The sequence below is a fragment of the Diuraphis noxia genome, unplaced genomic scaffold (genome assembly GCF_037042655.1).
Source record: "Diuraphis noxia isolate RWA-SAM2 unplaced genomic scaffold, SU_Dnox_SAM2 contig0001, whole genome shotgun sequence".
In the NCBI taxonomy this organism is placed as follows: Eukaryota; Metazoa; Arthropoda; class Insecta; order Hemiptera; family Aphididae; genus Diuraphis; species Diuraphis noxia.
Genome location: NW_028301711.1, coordinates 87,728,412 through 87,741,927, shown reverse-complemented (window position 1 = coordinate 87,741,927; position 13,516 = coordinate 87,728,412). Strand labels below are relative to the sequence as shown.

Below are 13,516 nucleotides of genomic sequence, written 5' to 3'. Positions count from 1 at the left end.
AAAAGGAATACACATTTTATTTAAAATTAAAAAACAAATTAATATAACCAAGTATTTTATTTGACTTCAAAACAATTTTTTTTTTATTAAATAATACAATTCTATAATTTTATGTTATACATAAAAAAATATGAATTAATTAACATCAATGTGGCACAAAGGTAATTTAACTAAAATGTTAATTAACTTAAAACAATTTTTATAATATTATAGCAAACTTAATATTTTATAAAACATTTACACTTAAAATAATACAAATTAATAACATATTTGTACATAGGTATTGCAATACATAATATATAAAATATATTTAATCCAAATTGATAAGATATGTACCTACATTATATTCATTAAATATTTACATTACTTAATTCTAATAAACACAAAACAATAATTAATAATTTCAATAAATATAATTCATTTATCATGAGGAGTTTATCAAATATTTTAAATCACATTAAAAATTTTGTTTTAATTATTGTGGTATATCTAAATTATGACAAAGAGTGATAACTACTGCTTTATTCCCTGATATTTGAACATAAAAACACTTACATTTAAAATCATTTATTTGGATAAGATGAGGTGTACTTAAAAATTGAAGATTTATGATATATGAGCTAATATCTTTGGATGAAAAATTAAGTAGACTAAAAAAAGATGAAAAGCTGTTACATTTTTTGACAAGAAATTTGATTTCATTGTTTGAAGTCATTAAAATTTGTTCAACAAACACCAAATCATTATTTTTCAACATGATGAAGTTATTATTTATGGTATTTATATTTATGGTTGAAAATTTTTCCAAAACCACTTTTTCATAAACTCTGTCACTCAATAAATGGTGGGTTTTATGTAATTCTTTAGAAAATTTAGGATATTTAGATTCTGGAGTATTTTTAATTTGGTCTTACTTTTCATAAATTCTATTAGAAACTTCTTGTAGAGGAAACCTTGAACATTTCATAAATTTTTTTATTTCTTGCAAGTAGTTTTCATACTTAAAACCACTAAAAGATTCCAGTGGGCCATGTTTAAGAACAAAAAATGGTAGATGTATTAAGCTATGAACATTGTAATTAATAAACTTTTGACCGTATAGAGCAGCATAATCATTTACAAAAGTGTCAAGTAATATTTTGGCTGTTTCATTTAAAGAAATACATGTTTCAGCTGTAACAAGGATTCTTATAGCAGTAACCAAATGCAAAAAATGTACATAAAACTTTTTCTTTAACTTTCCCTTTAAAACAATATGCCCATAGTATAATAAAAAACATCTTAATTCTGTAGCCTTCCAAAAATAAAAATCGTCAAGTAACCTAGGAAACTCAGATGGAACATAAGCTTTTAAATTTAAAATACTATCATTAATGTCATTTTTTGCTACATCTAATAACCGTACATCTTTTTTTCCTTTCACCCAAAATTCAATAAGTTTTTTCATCACCCCAATATATGTACAATGCATATTGTCAAGTGGCACATCATCTGTTATATTAATTGGTAATTTTTCAAGTACACTAGGTCCTTTATGGTAATACTCATTTGTTTTATTTCTAAAACTTTCATTTGTTCTTAAAGAATAATCCATGGACAAAAAAGCCATTCTACCATCAATATATGTACCTTCATCAGAGCACGGATTACATCCGAAATATGCGTTATAATCTTTAACATTTAGCAAATATGATTTAACTGGTGCATCACACACAATATGTCCTATTGTAACATTAAATACCTTGCCATTTATTTGAATACCTAATTGTATGATATTTAAAATATCACTTAAAAAATAATTTAAAAAATCGTCTGATGAATCAGGTTTTTTTAAACCATGATAAATACTTACGGGTAAAACGTATCTCGATAACACTGGGACATTACAAATACTAATTAAAATTGGCCAAAATTGGCTTTTTGAACTCTTTGATATCGGTAAACCATCCACATTTACACCTAATTTTAAATCAGTAATGTCAAATAAATCAAATTCATGCCTATGTAATAAAGAACTTATAATTTGGTTAATATCAAAGTGTACATAAGCGCCAGGTTCCATAGACAAAATGTTATGTTTTTTGGGTGTATTCATTAACGTTCTACCATCTTTAGGAACATTCAGACCCTCACTTTTTAATATATTTAATAATTTGTTTAAACAATTATGAGAAACATAAAACTCTACATTTCAATTTCTTAATTTATCACATATACCCATTTGATCATTTGAAATAGTACTGTCAAAATTATTGACTATTATTTCAGGTATTAAATTATCAATTAAAGGTTCTTCACTATTATTAATATTATCAGTACAAGTTAATAAACTTGGGATATCATCAGATATTATCAATATGTTACTTGAAATTTCATTTTGTACAGGAGAAGTTGTAATTTCTGGCATTGTATTAATCGTGGAAGTAGGTTGTTGCAGAGAGGACCTTAAATTGGTTATGCATCTATCTTGCTCAGTTTGAATAATTCTCCTCAAGTGACGACTTGTTATTTGACAAAGCTCTTTCCTTCTCTTTTTCTAGAAATAGTGTAAATAGGTACTTAACAAAATAGATCCCAAACAAAAACTAAAACATATTCTACTTTCAATCAAACATTTGACATTTATTTCATAAATACCAACATAATTAAGCTTTTATATATAATTATTAATTAATATAAATTATAAGTCTTTATACTTTTGTTAACTACTTTAGATTCATGTAAAATTTTTGAACACTGCGCATAAAATATTAATTTTAATAAAATAGTTATTATTAAAAAAGATAGAAATATTATTCTAATGATCTTTTGTATCTTGTTGTAGCATAACAGAACCAATCAGCTAAAATTGACTCAAATAAAGCATCACTATAATCTTTTTGACCTTTCTTTATACACCCTGTAATAATAATTATAAATTTAAAAATATTGAAGTTAAATGTAAAAAAATCACTATTTAAGTTTATTTACTTTTTAATACAACTACAATTTTAGAATCACATAATTTAGTAGAAATATCTTTTCCTCTTCCTGTCCATGAACAATGTATGGCAAACTCATCAGTAAAAGATTTTGCAAGAACTCTCTTTACGTTATCTTTTACTGCGTTCCCACCAATAGATATAAAAAAATGTTCCTGAAGTTTTTAAATAAAATTAAAATTATTTTTGGTATGAATTTAAATTAATGATTTATATTATTATAATTATAACAATATATGTGCCACTAATGAAACAAATGAATCGTCCAACAAACAGTTTGAAACATGTTGAAACATTTGCTCATTCATGGGCCAATTTGACATAAAATTGTCATCGAAATTGGGTAATACAGTTGAAGCGTTATTAATTAATCCAATTTTATTAACAGCTCTTTCAATATTATTAAGTTTAGACAATAAATGGTCATACTTAATTCGACTTTGAATTTGCTCCATATAAATTAAATTTAATAATTCCATAATTGTATTTGGTTTATCTATCTGAATAATTTCTATAAATAGTAAATATAAAAATATGAAATAAAATGTTTAAGTGCAATATAAACAAGGGAAAATATTCATAAGAATTATTATATTTCATTAAACCTGGTTGAGTTTTGTCCAAACAATCTACTGAATTTAATTTGTATACCGAATGTGGTATTGGGCTAATTTGAGTTTGTTGAGGTAATGCACTGCTACTCTAAGTTTACAACAAAAATACTATTTTAAATAGATGACTAATGCAATTTATGGTAAAAATTAAATGAAACATGAATTATATTTTTATCATCACATACCTATAATAGCTTAAAATGCAATGTTAATTAAATAAAATACCTATCTGAACCTAATACTTAAATAATTTAGGGTTAAATCAGAATGAATTAAACATTTAAAAAAAAATGAATAGGTAGGTTAATTTAATTGATTTGGAAATTCTAAGGAAATTCTATTACAAAAAATGTTAGTATTTATGAATGTTAAGAATTATTTTTTAAAAATTAAAATTTTTTAATCTTTTATTAGCTGTTATTATTTAAGTAACTAAAAATGATGTTAAATTGATTTACCTCAGGTATGTTAAAACTGCGATACATTGCCATATTCAACGATACATTCTCTTGAGCTTGTGGAAGGACTTAAATTGATATTATTTAATTCAGTAAACTGAGGCTCAGAAATGTTATTGACAACAGTTTGTTCTGTCATACCAATTTGTGGACCTTTATTTTTTTTTCTGTTGAATAATGTTAATACCTATAATTAAAAATAAAATAAGTAAGCTATTAGGTAAAAAAAATTAATGAATTGTTTACCTTCATCACTAGAAGTATCAGAATCTCCACACATCATTGATGATGACTGACAATACAATCTTTTGTTTTTATTTTTTTTATTTAAATGTTGCTGTTCAATTTCGGATGCTGATTCTTCAATTAATGTCACCATGCCTATACCACGCTTTACCAAAATCACCTACAAATTGTTTATGTAAATATAGTAAATTTAGGTAGGTATCTATGCTAGCCTTTTTTTGTAGGTTTATTTTCATTAATACTTTAAAATTTTAGATATATAATAGATACATACTAACATACTATACTCTTTTCCATTTTCAAAAAATTTTATTCTGTAAGTATTCCAATCATCTAATGGTTCCATAGCCTCTTTTAGTACATCACTTGTAACATGTAATGTAGCAGGTGGCCACATACATTTTACTATTGCATTGCCATGTCCATCAACAGTTTTTAAAACCCAATTAGTTGGTATGACACTATACTCCTGACTGTCAGGAAATGTAGCTATCACCCAACGTTTTTTGGTTAGTGTCTATGAAAATGTACGGAAAATGAATAATTATTAATTAATTATAAATATTTATGTGTGTACCTATCTATAAACAATATTGAGGAAGTTACTGTTTTTTAATAATTAAATTACATTATTAATTCCTCATCAAAATTGTAACTAAATTATTTTTAAGTCACTTTTTTTTTTTTATTTGGTCAAGTTACATTTATTTTGAGTTTAAAAAGTAACTCAATTACAATAAAAGTTACTTTTTTTCAAAAATATCACTGGAGCTAACCTAACCATGTGTTCAATACGACAATACATAAACTAAAATATATTAAATAATGACGGCCAACAATATGAAATTATGGAACATTTCTACTTTACCGGGCACCCTTTTTTTTTGCAATTTTTTTGGTGGACTTAGTCATTTTTTGGCTGAAAAAAACGTTAGTGTAATCAGAATTTGGCGCACGAAGTTAGTTTCGTAGTTATAACTAATTGAAGTTTTAACATAATATGATAGCCCTTAAATACCTAAAATGCCGTAAGTCTAACAGTGTTCGTTGATGGCGCAATGGTAACATCGCATTCTTATTAGCATGGTACCGAGAGTTCGATACCCGTTCCACCCAAAAATTTTTTTTTTGCACTTTTTTTTAAAAAAAAACTAAGATCTTACAATTTTAATGATATTTATTATTAACATATTTTCTTTTTTTAAAACGGAGCTAACAGTTAAATAACAAAATAATCAAGTATAGTGGCTCCCTTCGCCTACCGGCTCCGGTCGCCAATTTAGGGTGCCCGGTAAAGTAGAAATATACCGAAATTATTAACAAATACTCATTTTGCTACACATTTAGTTATTTCTTCACACTTTCAAATTTATTTTAAAAAAAAGTGCATATTCAAAATTACAGTCACTAATTTTAGATCGCGTTTTAGTGCATAGGTTATACCTAGTATATTAAAGTATTAAACCAAATAAAGTAATGAATAATTAAGTAATAATTACTTCAAAAAAGTAACTTAAATCACATATAAATTACTTACAATAAAATGCAATTCAATTACCAGAAAATTAATTAAAAAGTAATTTCGTTATAGTAACTTGTAACTTAAGTTAAGTTACTTCCCAACAGTGTCTATAAACCTACCTATTTAATAAAGTTACAAGATAACAACCATTTAAACGAAAAAAAAAATTATATTACTTACTTTTTGATGACCACATTGAGACTAAAATGCAAAATAGGTGTATAATTATTAATTACCTTTCTATTAATTACAGAAGCTGAGTATTCACAGCTATTTTGGTAATCCATTTCTTTCCGTATAGACGTGAAGTATAGGTTATAAATGAAAATAACCAGAATGAAAGAGAAAAACAATAACTGAACAATTTCAAACAAGAGAAACTCGGAAAAAAACAAATGAAAACTTAAACGGTCACAATGTCACATGGGTTATGATTACGAATTTTATGTTTATAATAATATGTATATAGTGTAATATTACTTTCATAAATCATAATATCCGCCGGACTGCCGCACACTAGTACATTACACAGTGCGCTGTTTGCGCCGTCCGTTGCGCGTTATGCGGGTTCAGCTTTCCCGAAATCGGAAATAGAAATACAATGCTATATTGCTTATAACAATGAGATAAAACTATTTTGGTATATTTTTAAACTTATTAATAAAGTAATAATAATATTATAATTGCATGACGCGAGATTATTTCAATACAATAATAAATGAACATTTCACGAATGTTCATTTGTAGCATTACATGAGTATGACTCTTAAAATATTTTAATAATGTTACTTTATGATACATTAGATATTATTTTTATGGAATAATTTTACAATATTGCAATATTGATACTTCGTAATATTTTTATGTGATCGAAACTTAACATAGCGGCAACGATTTGTAACTTAGATTGCACTATATAAAACAATATACTAAGGTTACCAGCTTTCCAATTATTAATTAACATATTATTTAAGTACTGTACAGTAGTATACTTTATCATTTATATTTAATAAATATCACATCTTTTTGTACTTTCTCTCCTTGAAACTCCTTGCTATTCAAATTATTGTATGGAATTCAAACCTATACAATATATTTATATATTATAGAGATTTGATTATTAAAAATATAAAATAAATATAGTAGCCTACCTTCCTTATTTATATAGGTATCATTAAATATTTGAATTGGTACATCCAAGCAGTGCCGCGTTAAGCTATGTTGCCGCCCCGGGGCATATTAAAATATGCTACCCTTAATTTTTTATTTTATGTTGATCCTTAAAAATTTTCCGCCCTATTAAACACCATAAAATTTGCCGCCCCTGGGCAGTTGCCCCTCCTTGCCCCCCGTTAAATGCGGCTCTGCATCCAAGACAGGTTAACAGTTTTAAAAGGAATATGATTCCGCACTAATATTACGTATACCTACCTACATTTCAATATACATGCAGGGTATTCCGCGAGTATTTACCCATTGCGATATCTCACGAAATAATGGAAATATCAAAATTCTGGTTTTATAATAAGATTCAAAGAGATGATAAGAACTCCAATTATTTCATTTTTTAATTTATTTTAATGTTTTTGTAAGAAATGTAAAAATATATTTTTTTATTTAATTATTTCCAAAAAATTAAAGATAACCATTTTGTAGAGTTTATTTTGACATATCAAAATTTTATTTTCATTAATTTTTTGATTTTTAACATTTTTCTAGTTTTGAAGAAATAAAATATAATTATAACTATTAGGAACACGGAAAGTATTCGGCCGGCCGTATGCGAATGCGCGTGGTACGGTAAAATGAAACTACATGAGCATGAAGTTACCCCCCCCCCCCCCCCCCATCCCTCCCACTTTGTCCCACCGAGACCGAATTCAAAATACCAAAAAATAATTGTAAATTAATTGCAAATAATTGAAAATCGAGTTTCGCTAATTGCAAATCCTTTTTTATATTTTTTACGAATTTTTCAAAAAATTTAGCCAGCTCCCCCCACTTTGTCAGATCGACTTCGATTTTTTTTTCATTAAATTAGTGACTTACTTACTATGCTAATTCAATTTAATTTAACAAAAATTTGTTCTTTTCAATAGTATACAAAAAAGTAGTAGTATAATTAGGTAAATTAACAAATTGAAAAAAATAATCAAGATATTGTATATTTGTATTTATGTTAAAACATTTTTAGATTTATTTGTAAGTATGATGGTCAATGCGAAATATATTTATAAATTTTATATTCTTCTTCTAGAATATATACAAGAAGGTGCTGCGGGTTTACTTTTGTTTTATCTGCGTTGACATGTGATTTAATTAATTTGCCTGGAATTATAAAACATGTTTTATGTTTGAAGTAAATATTACGGCTTCCCATGTCAGTAGATCGATTCGTAATAAAGCATAATATTCTGGAAGAATAATATACAATTTATAAATATATTTCACATTGACCATCATACTTACAAATAAATCTAAACATGTTTTAACACAAATACAATATCTCACTAATTTAATGAAAAAAAAAAATCATTTGTGTGGTTATTACAGTATTGAGAATAGATAACAAAATGTCGATCTGACAAAATGGGGGGGGGGGGCTGGTTAAAAAATTTGAAAAATCCGTAAAAAATATAAAAAATATTTGCAATTAGCGAAACTCGATTTGCAATAAGTTTACAATTAATTGGCAGTAATTTGAAATTGATCAGACAAAGTGGGGGGGAGGGCTGGCTAAAAAAGGTTAGTTAAGGTATTTATCTTAATTTATTAAATGTCAAATTACATCGATAAGAAATTATGATAGAAGTATGATATTGAAAATGGGCATTATCATTGATACCTTTTCGACTATTACACTTAATTTTTATAATTCCAACGTTCTCAATCGTTTGGATGCAAATAACCCGTCAATAAATATGAATAATATGATAGGTAAGTTGCGTCCGAGGCCCTGAGCATTTGGGATGCTATACTTACCTGTTGTAATATTGCAAATTCTTATTAACAAACTTACGGATCGCAAGTAACAATGTAACATGCAGCCGAACTTATACAACAATTAGTAGGTAATATACAAATACAAACAATAGAGTAGAGATAAGTGATAACAGTATGTATAATACCGATATGATAGCAGTACGGTGTACCTATACAGGGCGATTCTTTTAAGTGGGTATACACTAATCATCTTGAAAAGTATTTACTTTTTCAAAATATTTTTTTACATGGTTTCAAGTTGTTAAAAAACCAACGTTTTTATTAAAAAATTATATTTTTAAATGTTTTTTATCCTTATCATTTTTTAAGTTTTTTACTTTTTCGAATGACAACATAGAGCTTTAATTTCATATTCCAAAGCAGAATATTTTTCTAAGTATTTTGATTCATAAAAATCGAATTTAAGACGAGTAGTGTATGAGTTATATGTATTTAAAGTTTAGACAAGCGGAGTAGTGGACAAACATTTTGCGGGATAACCCCTTACCACTCCACTCTGCCAATCTAAACTTTAAATACTTATAACTCAATAAATACTAGCCCTAAATTCGATTTTTATGAATCAAAATACTTAGAAAAATATTGTGCTTTGGAATATGACATTAAAACTCTATGTTGTCATTCAAAAAAGTAAAAAACTTAAAAAATGATAAGGATAAAAAATATTTAAAAATATAATCTTTTAATAAAAACGTTGGTTTTTTAACAACTTGAAACCATGTAAAAAACTATTTTGAAAAAGTAAATACTTAAGTGTACCCACTTAATAGAATCACCCTGTATATATAGCCGAATATATAGGTACTTTATAAGTTATATTATATATGCATATACAATATACTAAATATTCATAAATTAAAATATTAAAAAGACCGGACACTCATATAAACGAACGGTATAATAATATATTAAAACCGGACTATCTATTTAAGAATGAAGAAAGTGCGGGTATAATTTGAATGATTTCCAGAGAAAAAGAGAGGAGAGATTTTAAAACTTTGGAAGAAAATAAATCATCTATAATTCATACAGAGCAAAACAAACTGTGGCAGTCTGATCAATTTAATAAGAATATCTGAATATATACATGTATATACTTATAATATATATATTATTAATTACTAAGTACGTTAACAAATTAATCACAATTATTCATAAAATTTTAATATAGGTACATAGTAATAAAAACATCGATTTTATAGATAAAAACATTTCAATAAACGTGTAATAGGTAAATTAATAAATACCTTACTAGAATATTGGCTAATCATATATTTTAATTCTACTTATTTCATATGTTATATACTTATATGTAGGTATAAATATTTCAAAATTATTTCATTTTATTTGCGAGAGTATAATACCATCAAATATCAATGGAATATAGCAATATACATATATTATATATGTTACGGCTATACCACGACTATACTATGTAATAAAAAAATTGTAACATAGTGTGGTAACGGTAAGTAGTAACTACCTACTAACTAGGTAGATACTGCACCTATATTAGGCTATAACTATTTTATGTCCTATGTATAAAGTTCTATGTAACTATAATATTATGAATAATATATTGATATACATATTAAATACGAGGTGTACGAAGGCATACACTATATTAAATAATAATATAGCCTATAATATTTAAACTATAGGCATAAGGCATTCAGTTATATAGCTAACTTAATTAACACATAATTGTAGCTAAAATTATGATTTTTGTAGTTTGATTTAGGTACAAAATAAATAAAATAAAATAATAATGTCAACTCTCAAACACATTATATTCATACGAAGGTATAGCGCATTAGCGCAATAGTGCAGGTTACACTCGTGCATGAAGGTAATAATAATAATTCTTTTATTTACATAGTTTGTATTGTGTTTAGGCGTACTTTAATATCCCGCGTGGTACTATAAGAACACAATATGTAATAATATATATTATGTTACTCTTACTGTCCAACGTTCAAGTTCAATTATATAATTAACAAGTAATAATTTATAACTTATGGAAAACACAAACGCCAAAACGAAACGAGAAAAAGTCATATCCTAGAAAACTAAACAAAAGCGCTAAAATGTATTATTTTAATAATTCAGAACTATTTAAATTGTTCAAAAACGCAAAACCTATAGTTATACTAACGATGTTTTGTTTACGATAAAACGTTAGAGTTATTGTGTTATAACATATAACATAAAATAATTATAAAATACTTTTAATAGGTACCTATTTATTTAGTACCTAAAACATTCGCTTTTGAATTTTTTGCAGGTATAAGCTAGATAATTAACCTTACGAATAAAAGCATCTAATGCATTTATTGGTAATAATGAAAAACTATAAAGATTTATCAAATCATATATTTTGTGGATCTTTTAATTACCTAATGATGATTTTGAGTGTTTTGATATATATATGATATATCTATAAAAATATAAAATATAATATTAGCATAACAAATTGTATTTATTTTTTATAGACATCATTTATTACCCCTTGGCAGTTTGGCACTTATATGTCATAACTCATATTACATAATATATGTAATTTTATATCGCTCTTTACCTATATCCGACTAATTTTGGATGTGTTTTTATATTCTTAAAGCTTATATTATATTATCTTAAATCATTTACATGATCCAAGTATGTATACGTATGTCATACAGTTTATCAAAGGTAATACAAATATTTAATATCCATTTGATGGGCATGGATGCGATGATTGGCTTATCGCATAATATCATATTTATATGTCTATGGTTAGCACAACTTTGAATAGGTAGTAGCCTCCATAAAAAAGAAATTAATTATATAACAGGAAAACAAGAATATTATTATTTTAAATAATTATAATATTAATTTACCTTATGTTTGTATTAAATATTAATTGTACTTGGTACCTATAAATTTTAATGATACATTTTAATTATTCTTCGTTACTGATTTATACTTGTTTACCTACATGTTTTGTATGTCAATTCCCGTGCCGTGTAGGTTCAACCCTGAAAAAAGTTATGTTTTATATGTTTTGTATGTATAATTTGTTTTTTTTTTTTTGGTAGTGGAGTTTGTAAGGGGATGGGTGGTCAATATAAAAGCTACTCCTGAAACAGAAGCATGCGCACGCTTATGATAAATTCTCACTAGATTTTAAACTAACTATGCTAAGCAATGATTTTCTAATTGTAAATTTTGTATTTTTAGACACTTATTGTAAGACGAAGACAACAAATTCCCATGTTATATGGTTATGTCTTTTACGTATCTAGTTCTAGTAGGTTGGTAAAATAAAATACAAATAAAAGTTTAATGGAAATGTCCATAACTGTTAATTTTTTATCGGATTGCTGAATATTTATAAATATAATATAACGGAAAAAGAATGAACTCGTGATTTTTTTTATCGATTTGTGAAAATATCATGAACACGATAAAAGCAGGTTAATGATAATAAAAATTAAAAAAGCAAAACCAAATTAATTCAATGCATTCATCGTAAGTTATTAAGACATGTTTTATGTTAGGGAAATATCGCCTGTGACGTTTAAAAAAATCAAAAAAAAATCTAGGCCTGCTTCTTATTACTTTATTTTTTGCTGTAATGCATATAATATCAAAATACGCATCAAAAATAAAATGGGTATAATATTTATTGTTATTCAATACGAATATTTGGCTATCTATAGATAAACATTGTAATATATAGATATAATAAGTAGGTACGAGTTTTCTATAGGTATAACATAATTCAATCCTGTAGGCGTGGTACGGTTGCAGCAGTTATTTGCCAATCATTGCGGTTCTAGATCCATATATAGATGAGGTGTATTAGAATTTGCAATCAAAAAATTCGACGTGTTTTTGACGGACAGGAATCTAACATGTACGATGTGCCTGTTACCCGAAGAAGGTAGGTATATATAATATACATGGGACTTAAACCTCTTCAACGTTGCATTACATAACGTGTATGGGTAATTGCGGCGGCGGCCGTAAAGTGTCAATCGCGGTCGTAGCTATATATAGCCTCAAGTCGGTGACCGCGTTCCCGTTGTAGTGATTATATCATACATTTTGTGATATTATAGTGTAGGTACAATACGTGTAAAATGTGTAATATCGAACATAAGTATAAGCCGTTGGGTATGGGCCGGCAGTGTCGGTTCGTCATGTTTTCGTTTTCTCAGCGCTATGTCGCCATCCCACCGACCGGTCGGGTGATCGTCCGCACAATCGTTTAGCTGGCCACCTAACGTCGTCGTCGGGTCTCGCTGATACGGCGGGCGCGCGAGCGGGGTACATACCGGACAAAATATTATGTGTGTCTGTGTGTGAACCGGTGACCGACCATATAATAATAATAATCATAGTAATATAATAATTATCATAATACGCTGCGCCGTACATCACGACTAGTAGAAAGAAAGAAAACCAGAAATCTTGAACGAGCACGGCTGCAAGTCGTCGTTGGTCGTCCGCGGTGCGCAACGAGTTTTCGTGCACGCAGACTACGGTCACAATGATTGTAAATAATAATAATGATAATAATAATAATAATATTAATACACATACGCGCGCACTACATATAGGACGACGATGACGGTTGCTTCGGATACCTGTTACCTACCTATAATATTAACCGCGGCGGATGTGGCGGCGCAGCAGCAGTCGTTGTGC

General features: G+C 27.2%; 1 pseudogene across 1 annotated transcript; it reads right to left on the bottom strand.

Annotated features, from left to right (window-relative positions):
- Positions 1 to 475: 475 nt before the first annotated feature.
- Positions 476 to 4,190, bottom strand: LOC149062339 (uncharacterized; annotated as a pseudogene). The gene is made up of 2 exons (XR_016189639.1): positions 4,054 to 4,190; positions 476 to 2,536 (listed from the first exon to the last, which is right to left on the bottom strand). The product of XR_016189639.1 is annotated as an uncharacterized LOC149062339 (transcript).
- Positions 4,191 to 13,516: the final 9,326 nt, after the last annotated feature.